The sequence below is a fragment of the Pogona vitticeps genome, chromosome 1, assembly GCF_051106095.1.
Source record: "Pogona vitticeps strain Pit_001003342236 chromosome 1, PviZW2.1, whole genome shotgun sequence".
Taxonomy (NCBI): Eukaryota; Metazoa; Chordata; class Lepidosauria; order Squamata; family Agamidae; genus Pogona; species Pogona vitticeps.
Window position 1 is genome coordinate 10,008,472 of NC_135783.1, and position 12,212 is coordinate 10,020,683.

The 12,212-nt window shown below is 41.2% G+C and overlaps 1 long non-coding RNA gene across 1 annotated transcript in view; it reads right to left on the bottom strand.

Annotated features, from left to right (window-relative positions):
• Nucleotides 1–251: 251 nt before the first annotated feature.
• Nucleotides 252–12,212, bottom strand: part of LOC140703690 (uncharacterized) — a 36,553-nt gene continuing 24,592 nt past the window's right edge. The window contains exons 2-3 of the long non-coding RNA XR_012082964.2: nucleotides 495–593; nucleotides 252–382 (exon numbers count right to left, since the gene is read on the bottom strand). This is a non-coding gene — a long non-coding RNA (uncharacterized LOC140703690). The remainder of the gene's footprint in view (nucleotides 383–494; nucleotides 594–12,212) is intronic.

Below are 12,212 nucleotides of genomic sequence, written 5' to 3' on the forward strand. Positions count from 1 at the left end.
CGATTCATCTTCAGGATTTGAGGTTCCTTACCCTTTGTAGACAGCCATCCATCTATATCAGTGGTTCCCAACCATGGGTCACCAGATGTTCAGGGACTAAAACTCCCAGAAGCCTTCACCGCTAGCTGCGCTGGCCAGGATTTCTAGGAGTTGTAGTCCAAGAACATCTGGGGATGTACATTTGCGAACCCCTAATCTATATACATCCTTTTGCTGAAAAATAAATAGGGACTGGATGTTCACAGCTGGCGTGTTGTGCCCGATATTGTTTTGTTTTTAATATTCATATTATTAATCTATTATACGTAGTTCGCCGTCCTGCTCCTTCCACTGCTTCTGCATCCAGCTCACTCCACATTCTCTCGTACTTGGAGAATCCATGCTTGGAAAAAAAAATGGGAAGTTCAGTTTCATTCCACTATTGATCTGTCAGACAAGAACCTAATCAATCTTCTTTATAAGCTATTAAAGCAGAGCAAGAGAAATGAACTCACCTGATACATTCAACATTGATTGCTTCTTTCTAAGAACCGAATGTCAGTCTTATCTGCTACTACAGCTGCGATTCAATTTTTCAGAAACAAGTTTTTCTTCTTGTTGGTTTCCCAAGAAATAAAGTGTGTGTGTGTGTGTGTGTGTGTGTGTGTGTGAGAGAGAGAGAGAGAGAGAGAGAGAGAGAGAGAGACTTAAAGAATATTATCAAGATTAACAAGATTTCTATTAGCTGAAAATTGAGGCATTGGTAATATGTCCCATGCTACAAAGATGTTTCCTATTCAGAAATGCTATCCCGTGATCCCGGATCCTATAGAGGTGATTACCCTTGAATGATGACCTGGAATGTTTGGACATGGTTGAATTTTTCCAGTTGTGTTTTTCCCATTCTCGATATGTTTTACAATAACAACAACAACAGTCTAGGTTTGTGAATTGATTTTGTCCAGATGGAGATGAGAGAAGATTCAGAGGACTTTGGCCATGGTAGTGGAAACTTCGGGATTAAGTTTCAGATTTACTACATTTTCACCCCGGCAGTCAAAGAAAGAGATGACAAATAAAATTTAAGCTTTAGATACAATGCTAGAATCCAGTTCTGGATTTATGTGGCGTAAGCACAGTTGCGGAAACGGTGGAAGCAAACTGTTGCTAATTAATGAATAGCCATGAGCATTCCTGGTCATACTCGGAGTCATGCGATTGGCCGGCGAGTGGCAACTCATTAATTAGCACCCATCGGCCAGCGCAATGTGTCCCCTTATGTCAGACCACCTCTTGCATGCACTGGATAAGAGCACTTTGGTTCAACCCACCCAACTTCCCTCTTTGATGATGGGGAAAGGATGCTCTCAGCCCACATTTGCAGGGGTTGTCAAGATCCCCTAGCTTGGGACTCCATTACCTCCTGCAAGTGCCGTTCGAGAAGTTATCTAATCCACTGAAGGCTGTGGGCTCCCCACCCCACTCCAAATCCAGTTTCCTGTTCTGGCTATATTAGTGGCAGCCAGTGTCTGTGTTTCCACCGAGGTACATCTAACATCTTGGATAATTCTTGTAAAGTGCAGAATAAAACCCACACTGGATTCACACATGAAACTGCAGTCGCTAACCACAACAATGTGCCATACCAGAAATGGACTCTAGGTCTGTATAATCTAAAGTCCACCTCACGTCCATTGCCCATTTGATGGCAACCACTCTGTGTTTTTCATCCCCAAGCAGAGAGTGAAAAACAAAAGTGTTTTGACTCTCTCGCGCCATCGTATGAGGCCGGTGGACTGTGTCTGATTTGGTTGAACAAGTTGTGTTAGCGTGAATTCTTATTTTTGAGAACGACGGGTATTTCAGGCTTCTCGGAAGACAGAGTCTGGAGGTTATATTCCAAAGCTTCTGTTCAGAAGCTTCACTAATGCAGGATAGGAGAGGATTAGATGCAACCATATCATGGAGCCAGATACCAAGATTGCAATGGAGTTCCTGCTGAGCTTGTTTTATTTTCCTTAATACTAAATTGATTCCTGGAATATTAACTGTGCACACTTTCTCAGAAACCCCATCTATTCGCAATATGTGGATATAATTTCCCCCAGGAAGATATGATGGCACATTCAATCTTATGTTTATTTATTGCATGTACGCCCCCCCCCCCCCCCACACACACACAATATGACAGGGACAGCTTTTTGAGAATGTTCCAGTCAAATTAAATTAATTTCTAATTAATTTTCACTGGCTATTTCCGAGAGGAAACCTTTCATCAGCATCATTCAGGGTTTGAAAATTACAATATTAACTAATAGCAATTAAATAAAAATTTATTAATTTCAGTAATTTTAATTATCTCCTCTGATTAAATTACCTGTTAATCAGTTTCACACTGCTTTTGTTATTCATTAGTTCATTTAACAATGAAAGAGAGAGAGAAAACTTAGCCTCTCTAAGATATATTTATGTCTTGTTTAAATGAGCTAAAGAAAATTACTTCTGAAAGTCAACTTTACTTTTCTGCTTATTACATATATCTCTCCCATGCAGAAGTAACTTTTAAAAAAGTTTAGGCACTTTGAATGAACAATGGATGTCAAAACAGGTGACGATAAGAAGAGATCAGAAAGAAAGAAATGGTTCCAAATAAATCAAACATGGCGGAAGAAAGACCACCATCTAGGGACCACATCAGATGCTCAATAAATGCAATTCATGCATTTCCTAGTTGTATGATTGCAATTAATGTGCACAGATTTTGCAATAAAAATGCAGTTTTGCTGCATGGAAGCCCCTTGGGACTGGTGGGAATTGGGAAGGGGTGTTGAACACTTTCTGTATCTGATGATCTCCAGAGAAAGAAAGTCTGTCCAAAGTTTCTGCTTGTGTTTGAAGGGAAGATCCTGGGGTCAGCAATAGAAGCTTCCTTCAACATGCCAGTAGGAGTCAGAGAAGATGCTGCAGAAAGCAAAGGACGGTCATGGACAGGATTTGGAAGCCATTTTGGACACCACCATAGCATCTTTAACACCTGATTTTGGATCCAAGCAAAGTTGGGCCTTGTAAGCAATAGCATGGCCCATGTTAAGGATCTCTGGATAGGCTAGAAAAGAATCCTGCCTGAAATCATACAGTGCTGCTGCCAGTCAAAGTTGGTTATATAAGGGTAGCAGGACCCTTTGACTCAACAGAGGGCAACTTCTAAAATGCATGCATATCCAGTCAGAGATCAGCTCATCTCAACAGCATGGAATATATACTAGCTTCCTGTGATCATTGAGATTTCTCCTAAGCAATGGTAGTCTTTCTTCATTTGTTTTAGATCTTGCTGAGATCCTAGAGAGAAAATCTCCCCCTCACCACTCATTCATTAATCTGACAGTCTATTTTGAAGTGTAGGAGGTCATCATGATAAACATAAACCCCAATAAGATGACATTAGAAATGCAAGTGATGGAGGAGACTCTTGAGATTCCTTTGGACTGCAAGGAGAACAAACCTATCCATTCTGAAGGAAATCAACCCTGAGTGCTCACTGGAAGGACAGATCCTGAAGCTGAGGTTCCAAGACTTTGGCCATCTCATGAGAAGACTCCCTGGAAAAGACCCTGATGTTGGGAAGGTGTAAAGGGAAGAGGAGAAGGGGACAAAAGAAGCCGAGATGGCTGGACAGTGTCATCGAAGCGGCCAACATGAATTTGACCCAGCTCCGGGAGCAGTGGAAGACAGGAGAGCCTGGCGTGCTCTGGTCCATGGGGTCGTGAAGAGTCGGACATGACTAAACAACTAAACAACAACAAAAAGAAGAAATGCAGGCAGTTGGATTAGGCCCTATCAACAAATCAGGACCTGGTCTTTTGTGAAGTTAATGGCTCGTAATTGCTCATTGAAGGCCAAACCACCCTCACACATTTTGCATTACAACTGGGATTGCTAATGTCATATTTTTTTGGAGGGGGGGACCTTTTCTCTCCCAGGAATGAGAGTGTCACAGCTAAACTCAGAGGAAAACAAGCAGCCCAAACTGGCAGGTGATGTCACAGCCTCTGTTACTCAGAAAATCCTAGCTTGAACTCCACGGCACTAGTCTCCATTCCCCATTCCTTACTCCAATCTGCCACACACTGGTCCTCATTTATGTCTGCTTGAGGGTGAGAAAGGCTGTTGAACTTGTAGAAGCTATGTTCTGACAAGCACACCAGAAGACATGAAGATGAACAACTTTTGTGTAGTAAGGCATGGGTGCCTTTAACGTCTGTGTGAGAAGCGAGAAATTCACCAGAAGCATTTTTTTCATTTCTGCATTCGAAGAATTTGCCTGCTAAAGTTCTGGTTGATGAACATCTAGTAGAAGAAAGTCCAAAAATTCCTTCCTTCCTTCCTTCCTTCCTTCCTTCCTTCCTTCCTTCCTTCCTTCCTTCCTTCCTTCCTTCCTTCCTTCCTTCCTTCCTTCCTTCCTTCCTTCCTCATCAGTTGTTCCTTCCTTCCTTCCTTCCTTCCTTCCTTCCTCATCAGTTGTTCCTTCCTTCCTTCCTTCCTTCCTTCCTTCCCCTTTACTTTTGCCGACATATAAGAGGAGCTCTCTCAGAAAATAGTTGGCATATCTGCAAGTGAACCTACCTTAGAAACTCCATTTATTTTGGGTACTAAACAGAGACACTTCTGTCGTGACTAGGAAACACTGCCAGGTGTGTGTGTGTGTGTGCGTGTTTTGTTTTTTTTAAAGAAAGGACCGATTAATAATTTCCTTTAGAAAAAAAAGTCAACTGGCTAAATGAGATGGATTTTTTTCCATTCACAACACAGACAAAAGGAATCTACAATGTGTGTTTGCCTTTAAGAACATTATCTATGTCTTTTGTTAAGTGATTTGTAATTGTTTTTAAATTGTTGATCTCTCTTTAATGGTATATTTGCAGCTGTGCGGCTGTTTAAATTCTCATTGCAGAAGCAATTTTTGGATTAACGTAAATTGTTCATCCATCTTTTGATGCTCTTAAAAAATGTGAAGAGGAGCAGAGGGGGGAAAACTTGAAGAAAAGGCGGGAGAAGGCTATAATATGCTATTATTAAAAGATGCATTGTGATAACACCTTTAAATATTTATATAGTCACTGATTATATATTAAACAATTCTCACATGAACTTGCTGAAAAACCCATTAATATTATTATTAGATTTCAGAAACACCTGCAGACTCTGAGAGATGGGGGCCCATCTTCTTAGTTCCTATAAAGCTACACTGAAATCTTTCCCACATGCCCGAGGCAATTTTCAGACCCTTGGTAGCCATTGCGGCTTATGTGACTCCTTGTGCTCTGATCGTGAGGTTCTGTCACATGTAAAGAAATCACAGTATTCTTTTCAATGCTGAGAAAAGGGAGAGACCGGAATCAATGTGGTTCACAATTTTCATACATATTGGCCAAAATCTTGTTGTTCAGCTTAGTAAATCGGAGTAGAATCTTGAGGATTTGGTGAGTCAACTCCTCCATAAGTTCCATTGGTTCAAATGAGCCTATTCTAACTGTCAGTTACTTTAGCATAGTAAATAGAACAGGCCTATTTGAGTCAGTAGAGGAGTTGATTGACTAAATTCCCATTGATTCAGTGAGTCTACGTTAGTGTGATTTATTAGACTAAGCAACAGGATTTGAGCCACTGACTTAATTTCACACAAACCAGAAGACAATCACCTTTTATTTTTTGTACTTCACTAAAATTTGCGTAACAGTTTTTAAATAGCGGGAAGTATTCAAAAATGTGTACAGTGAGGGATAGAGTATATAAACTACATACAGTAAGTACATTAGGATGAAATACTGCAGAATGCACCTGTTAGGAGAAACCGGCTCAAAAGACATAGTATTGTTTATGGAAATAGTGGGTGGAAGTGGATCCTATCAAGACCATCAAATTGTGCCAAGTAGGGCTGTGCCAAGTGTCGAAATTAGATGGTGTGGTGGCTGCTCTTCAGTCACAGGCAGGAGGTAAAAGTTAAAGAGTGGGTTGTCCCACGCTCTCCTGTTGCCTGCAGTGGAACACAGAAGTCCATGCAGATGTTCTACACACAGGTGACACAAAAGGATTTTTTTAAAAACTATCTTGGGGGGATGTGAGCATTGACCTAAATTACTAAGACTTTTATGAAAAGAACTGAGAGGGTTTCTGTCTGAGAGGGGGAACCAGGACCATCCTGCCCCTGGACTGCCCCTGAAACTACTAAATTATCCTGCCTTCATAGCTTAGATGTGAATATATTGGCCAATCTCCCTCATAGTATGGCACAGCGGTTGAACTGCCCCGTGGGTTTGGAATGTCCACACTGAAGCCCTGACCGTGAGCCATGCAATGCTCAGTGAGAGACCTTGAGCCAGCCTCTTTTGCTCACCATGGCCTACCCTGAAGGGCTGTTATGAAGACAGAGCTGAGGTGTGCTGCCTTTAGCTCAGTGTAGAAAAGGTATGATAGAAAATAGCTAACAAGAAGAGTTTTGTTGTTGTTGTTGTTGTTGTTGTTAATAACAATAACAATAACAAAACTCTGCTTTTTAGCTAAGAAGAAGAAGAAGAAGAAGAAGAAGAAGAAGGACAGCAGAAGACATTCCACTACCTCAAGGAGAACCACAAATGGTATCCTTTACCCACCCAATATGGGCAGTACCTTCAGTCTGCCAAGCTGTTAGGATACTTGAGACAAAATGTCCCTTGAGTGTCTCATCATAATCAGGGCAGTAAAAATAATATATTGACCAACTGAACAACCATCAGTTTATTGTCTTTTCACAACAATGAAATCTCTTGCTTGAGGTGGCTTCCATGGGTGTGCCAATGTTAGGGTTTCTTTGGGTGAGGGTTGGACTACAAATCCCAGAATTCTCCATTGTGGGAGTTCAAACCCCGAGACCTACACTAAATTTTGCTCACCTGGAGAAAGGCCTAGGAATACCAGCAAGCACTGGGATACCCTTTTTCCCCCCTAACAGTAAACGAGGGCAAAGCCCAGCCTATCTGAGGCCATGAGACCTTCCAGCTTGGCTTTCCTCAGGGTGAGCATAATCCAGGTGTCTGTTTGGCAGGCAGAATTCACGTGTGCTACATAATAAACAGAAAACCTAACAATATCCTTAGGGATACATGAACTAGCATGTATTATATGTGTGTTATTTCATCAGCAACCAAATCAACAACACAATAAGAACATTGGGGTGCTTTCAAGACTAACAAATGAATTCCATTTGTGGATTAGAGTCAATTTCATCGCACACAGCACCATTTCCTGTACGTGACTGCAGACCAGATTTTCAAAACAGAATTCCTTCATGGATTCATGAGGAAATGCTATCCAGTGAAATCAACAAAATTTATTTCCAAGTAATATATGGAGAACTGTCACTGTTAGTAGGTTCTACCTCTCTCTGAAGAAGGGGATTATTTGGCTGTATTCCACTTATTGGGTTGAAAATAAATACATAACTAAATAAAAGTAAAAATGACTCTTAGGATGAAATGAATATCTGTGTCTTTTATCTGTGAGAGAAAAAAATTGAGAATATCTCATTTTTATGCTTCAAATTATTGTAATAGGGATTCAGAATTCTCCAGAATTCCTTGCCTGTTTCTAGAAACCACACCTGGTGAGGCGGAGGGAGATATTTCTTGTTGAACTTGACATAGGTTTTTACATTTGGCAGAATAATTTTTGTACAAATAAATGCAGATTGTGCAAACCGACAACAGCTGCTCACTTTTAATAGGCAACAAATGAAGTGGTCATGAGGCAAGAGAATGTAGGTGAGGCGATAGAATGGATGATACCATTTTAGAGTCAAAGAGAGCAAATGTTCATTCTTGTTTTTAAAAAAGAAGCACCGATGATGTCAGAGATTGACATTCAACTGGTTGGGAAATGAGAAGTCAACAAAAGTCAGATCTACTCCTTTCTCAAACATTTGTTATTTACACTTAACTGTTAATGAATGTGTGTGTTGCAGTGTTGGGAACTAGGCTGGGTCACTGCCCAAAGATGGATGAATAAATGAATGAATGAATGAATGAACGAACAAACAAACAAACAAACAAACAAACAAGCGAGCGAGCGAGCGAGCGAACGAACGAACGAATGAATGAAATAGATGAGTGGTTAGAGAGACAGACAGACAAATCAGTGACTCTTAACCATTTTTTGGGTCACAAACCCTTTGGAGACTATACGGACTCCCCAAAATCCACAAGGACTCAATCCCACTCAGGCCCATTGTAAGTGCCATCAGCTCCCCAACATATTAATTATCCAAACACCTACGTCGCGATCCTCCTACAAACCCACATTGGACAAACCTCATCCTACATCAAAGATTCAGGACATTTCATAAGCAAGATCAGCACCCTAAAACTCAACCCTGGGAACAGACTGATCACCTTTGATGTAGTATCCCTGTTCACTAAGGTACCGATAAAGGACAATCTGACACTCATCCAGCAGATGTTTCCAGAAGACATCAAGGCCCTCTTCCAACACTGCCTAACAACCAGCTATTTCCAGTGGGATAATGAATACTATGAACAGACAGATGGAGTGGCCATGGGCAGCCTCCTCAGCCCGGTTATAGCAAACTTCTACATGGAGCACTTCGAAAAACTTGCCCTGGCTTCGGCACCCCTCACGCCCACAGTCTGGTTCCGATATGTGGATGACACCTTTGCAATTTGGAATCATGGTGAAGAAAAATTGGAAGAATTTCTCAACCATCTAAACAGCATCCACCCAAATATACAATTCACCATGGAAAAAGAAATAGAGGGCCGGCTCCCGTTCTTAGATGTCATGGTCCTACGCAAAACTGACCTCCGACTGGGACACAAGGTCTGCACAAAACCCACCCACACAGACCGGTACCTACACAAAAACTCCAACCACCAGCCACAGCAAAAAAGAGGCATAATCAAAACACTGGTAGACTGTGCAAATCGGAACTGTGAAGCTCAATTTCTCAGCACTGAACTCAATCATCTGAATTGGGCCCTACAGGCAAATGGCTACTCCAAAAATGAAATCACAGGAGCCATCAAACCAAGAAAAAAACACTGAACTGAAGAAGAAAAACAGCCACCCACAAATAAAGTATTTCTGCCATACATCAAAGGGGTCACGGACCGCATGGGGAAACCTTTGAAAAAACACAACCTATGAACAGTATTCAAGCCCATCACAAAAATACAACAAATGTTACGGTCAGCAAATGACAGAAGGGACCCCCTCACCACTGCAGGAGTATACCAGATACCTTGCAGTTGTGGCCAGGTATATAATGGAACCACAAAGTGAAGCATCCACACCAGAATCAAAGAACATGAGAGACACTGCAGACTAAAACAACCAGAAAAATCTGCAGTAGCTGAACATGCCCTAAAACAAACTGGACATGAAATTCTATTTCAAAATACTAAAATACTGGACAACACCAGCAATCATTACGTCAGACTGCACAGGGAAGCCATTGAAATCCATAAGCACCAGCAGAACTTCAACAGAAAAGAGGAAAGTGTGAAGCTCAACAAAACTTGGCTCCCAGCTCTCAAAAATACAGTGTGCAAAAGGTCAATGAACTCTACCCAGCCACAAGGACAGGGGATCACTACACACAAAAGACCAGCTAATGACACCCAACAACCACAGTGACAGATAATCTCTTCTCCTTAGCACAACAATACACCCACAACAAGACACACTAATCACCCATCTACAGAAAAAGACAAAAACCTATCTCACAGCCATAAATACTGCACTCCCAAGCCAACTACACCAGAGCACAGAGTGCTGTCCTCTGAAGATGCCGGCCACAGAGACTGGTGAAACGTTAGGAGGAACAACCTTCAGAACATGGCCAAAGAGCCCGAAAAACCCAAAACAACCATTAGATCCTGGCCATGAAAGCCTTCGCGAATATATTAAAACAAACCCAGAAGAAAATGTCATGACTGTATTTGAATAAACATAGATTGTTGTCCATGAAAAAAATAAAACACCCCCTGAAAATAAGCTCTAATGTGTTTTTTTGGAGCAGAAATTATTATAAGACCCTGTCTTATTTTCGGGGAAACACGGTAATAATAATAATACTCCTAATATATGCATCTGTGTATGTGCATCCATGTATATGTCATATTCTATGTGTGCATCTCTGAACCTTTGAATCTCTAGTGCAATTAAGGAATCACTTCATCAAATCTTTTACATTTTAAAATTATAGTGTGAGAAGGTCTTTTCAAAAAGAAAGATAATAATAACTGTGCCTGAAAGATTTCTCCAGAAGCACCGAACAAGATGTTAATAAGAAAGTGAAAAGATAAGCAGAAACGGACTCAGTGAAAAATTCTATATTTGTATTATAAAGGCATTGTTTTCACTGGTGGCACCTTATTTTTCAAGTACATAAAGAGAATGCAAGCTAGAGCAGAGTGAGACAAAGATCAATGCTGAATGTATTACCTTGCAGTGGTCAGACTCAGTTTAATAAGAAAAGAATTGATCCATTAAGCTAAACCTAATTCTTTGCCGAAAATGGTTGAAATCTATTCCTTATATTGCGAGCTTCATAAGGACCTATAATATTCGGACGAAACAACCTAGAGCTGAGTTTAATCAGATTAAACGTATTGCAAAAATACACTTAACAAGAATCTATCAAGTTGTTAATGATTGCTATTAATAGCAAACAATTTTTGTATAGAACTTTTTTTTGTTATCGCAGCTGTTGTAAAAATATAGGACTGCGCGGAACAAGGTCGGGGCGGGACGAGGTGAGTGTCATTTTGGTAACTTGTAACAGCTACAGTGGCAGGCCTGAATCCTTGGCTTACAAGATCTAAGTAATTTATTTCATCAATCCAGTTTTTAACAGAAAGCGAAATTTGATTCATAAAGAATTTAAGTGCTGGCCATTAACACTCGCAGGGAAGTTCAGCGAGGGCAGGAACAATGGTTTATGGCCGGGCAATGTGGTGTGACACAACACGGGGAGAATGGAATAGTCCCCCCCCCACACTTTCTGCCAAACTTTCAGAATCATCTTAGATGCCAGGGTGGTCATTCTAGAAATTCTACATGTCTAAAGATGTTCTACATGGAGATTTTGGCCACTGGTAATATTTGCAGGACAAGGTATCAAGAATCTTTCAGAGATGGTCTCAGACTGGTTGGTCTCTTGGTTTTAAAAGTAACTAAGTTACACGTACAGATCTGAAGCTCCCAAAATAGTTATTTCCTATAGCTATGGTGGCACTGCAGGTTAAACCGCAGAAGCCTCTGTGCTGCAAGGTCAGAAGACCTGCAGTCGTAAGATCGAATTCACGTGACGGAGTGAGCTCCCGTCGCTAGTCCCAGCTCCTGCCGACCTAGCATGCAAATGCAAGTAGATACATAGGGATCACCAGGGTGGGAAGGTCACAGCGTTCCGTGTCTAGTCGCGCTGGCCACGTGACCACGGACAAATGCTGGCTCTATGGCTTGGAGACAGGGATGAACACCGTCCCCTAGAGTCAGACACGACTGGACTAAATGTCAAGGGGAACCTTTACCTTTACTGATCAGAGGGAGCCAGTAAAGACTATATTGTAATGAGCACAGTATCAAAAAAACAAACAAACCTGTAACATGTCATAAAAATTCAGGCTGGGACAGTCGAGCAGGTAAATATTCTCCCTATAGGGAGTTGGGCACCTGGCTGCAGAGCCAGAGGGAGAAGAGCCAGCCTATGTAGCCTTGGGCAAGCTGCACAGTCCCAAAGTGGCCCCAGAAGAAGGCAAAGGTAAATACATAGAAAATGCATTGAAAATTCTGGAAATGGCTGCCCTAAGTTGGATTCAACAGCGCTTAATTAAATAAATTATGGCTGCTTGCTAATACAATGCATGGCAGGGGGAAAAAAAGATCAAGCAAGCAGAACTAAGATCCGGCCTGGCTTCAGCTTCTGAAGGAGAAGTAGGGAAATCCTCTGGTTTATCTAATGCCATGTGGTTCTTTTCACTCATAATATAAACACATTCGAAAATTTAACTAAAACTTTTCAGTGGAATTAAGTTCTCCCCAGTTTCTGCCAACCAAATTCAGGATGTCCAGAGGACTACATTACACCTGCCAGCCATGTCAGAGTTAAAAAAAATTGAATTAAAAAAAAAGAACTTTAATTTGGTTCATGTGTTACTGAATCATATCATGATGTCGGGAGG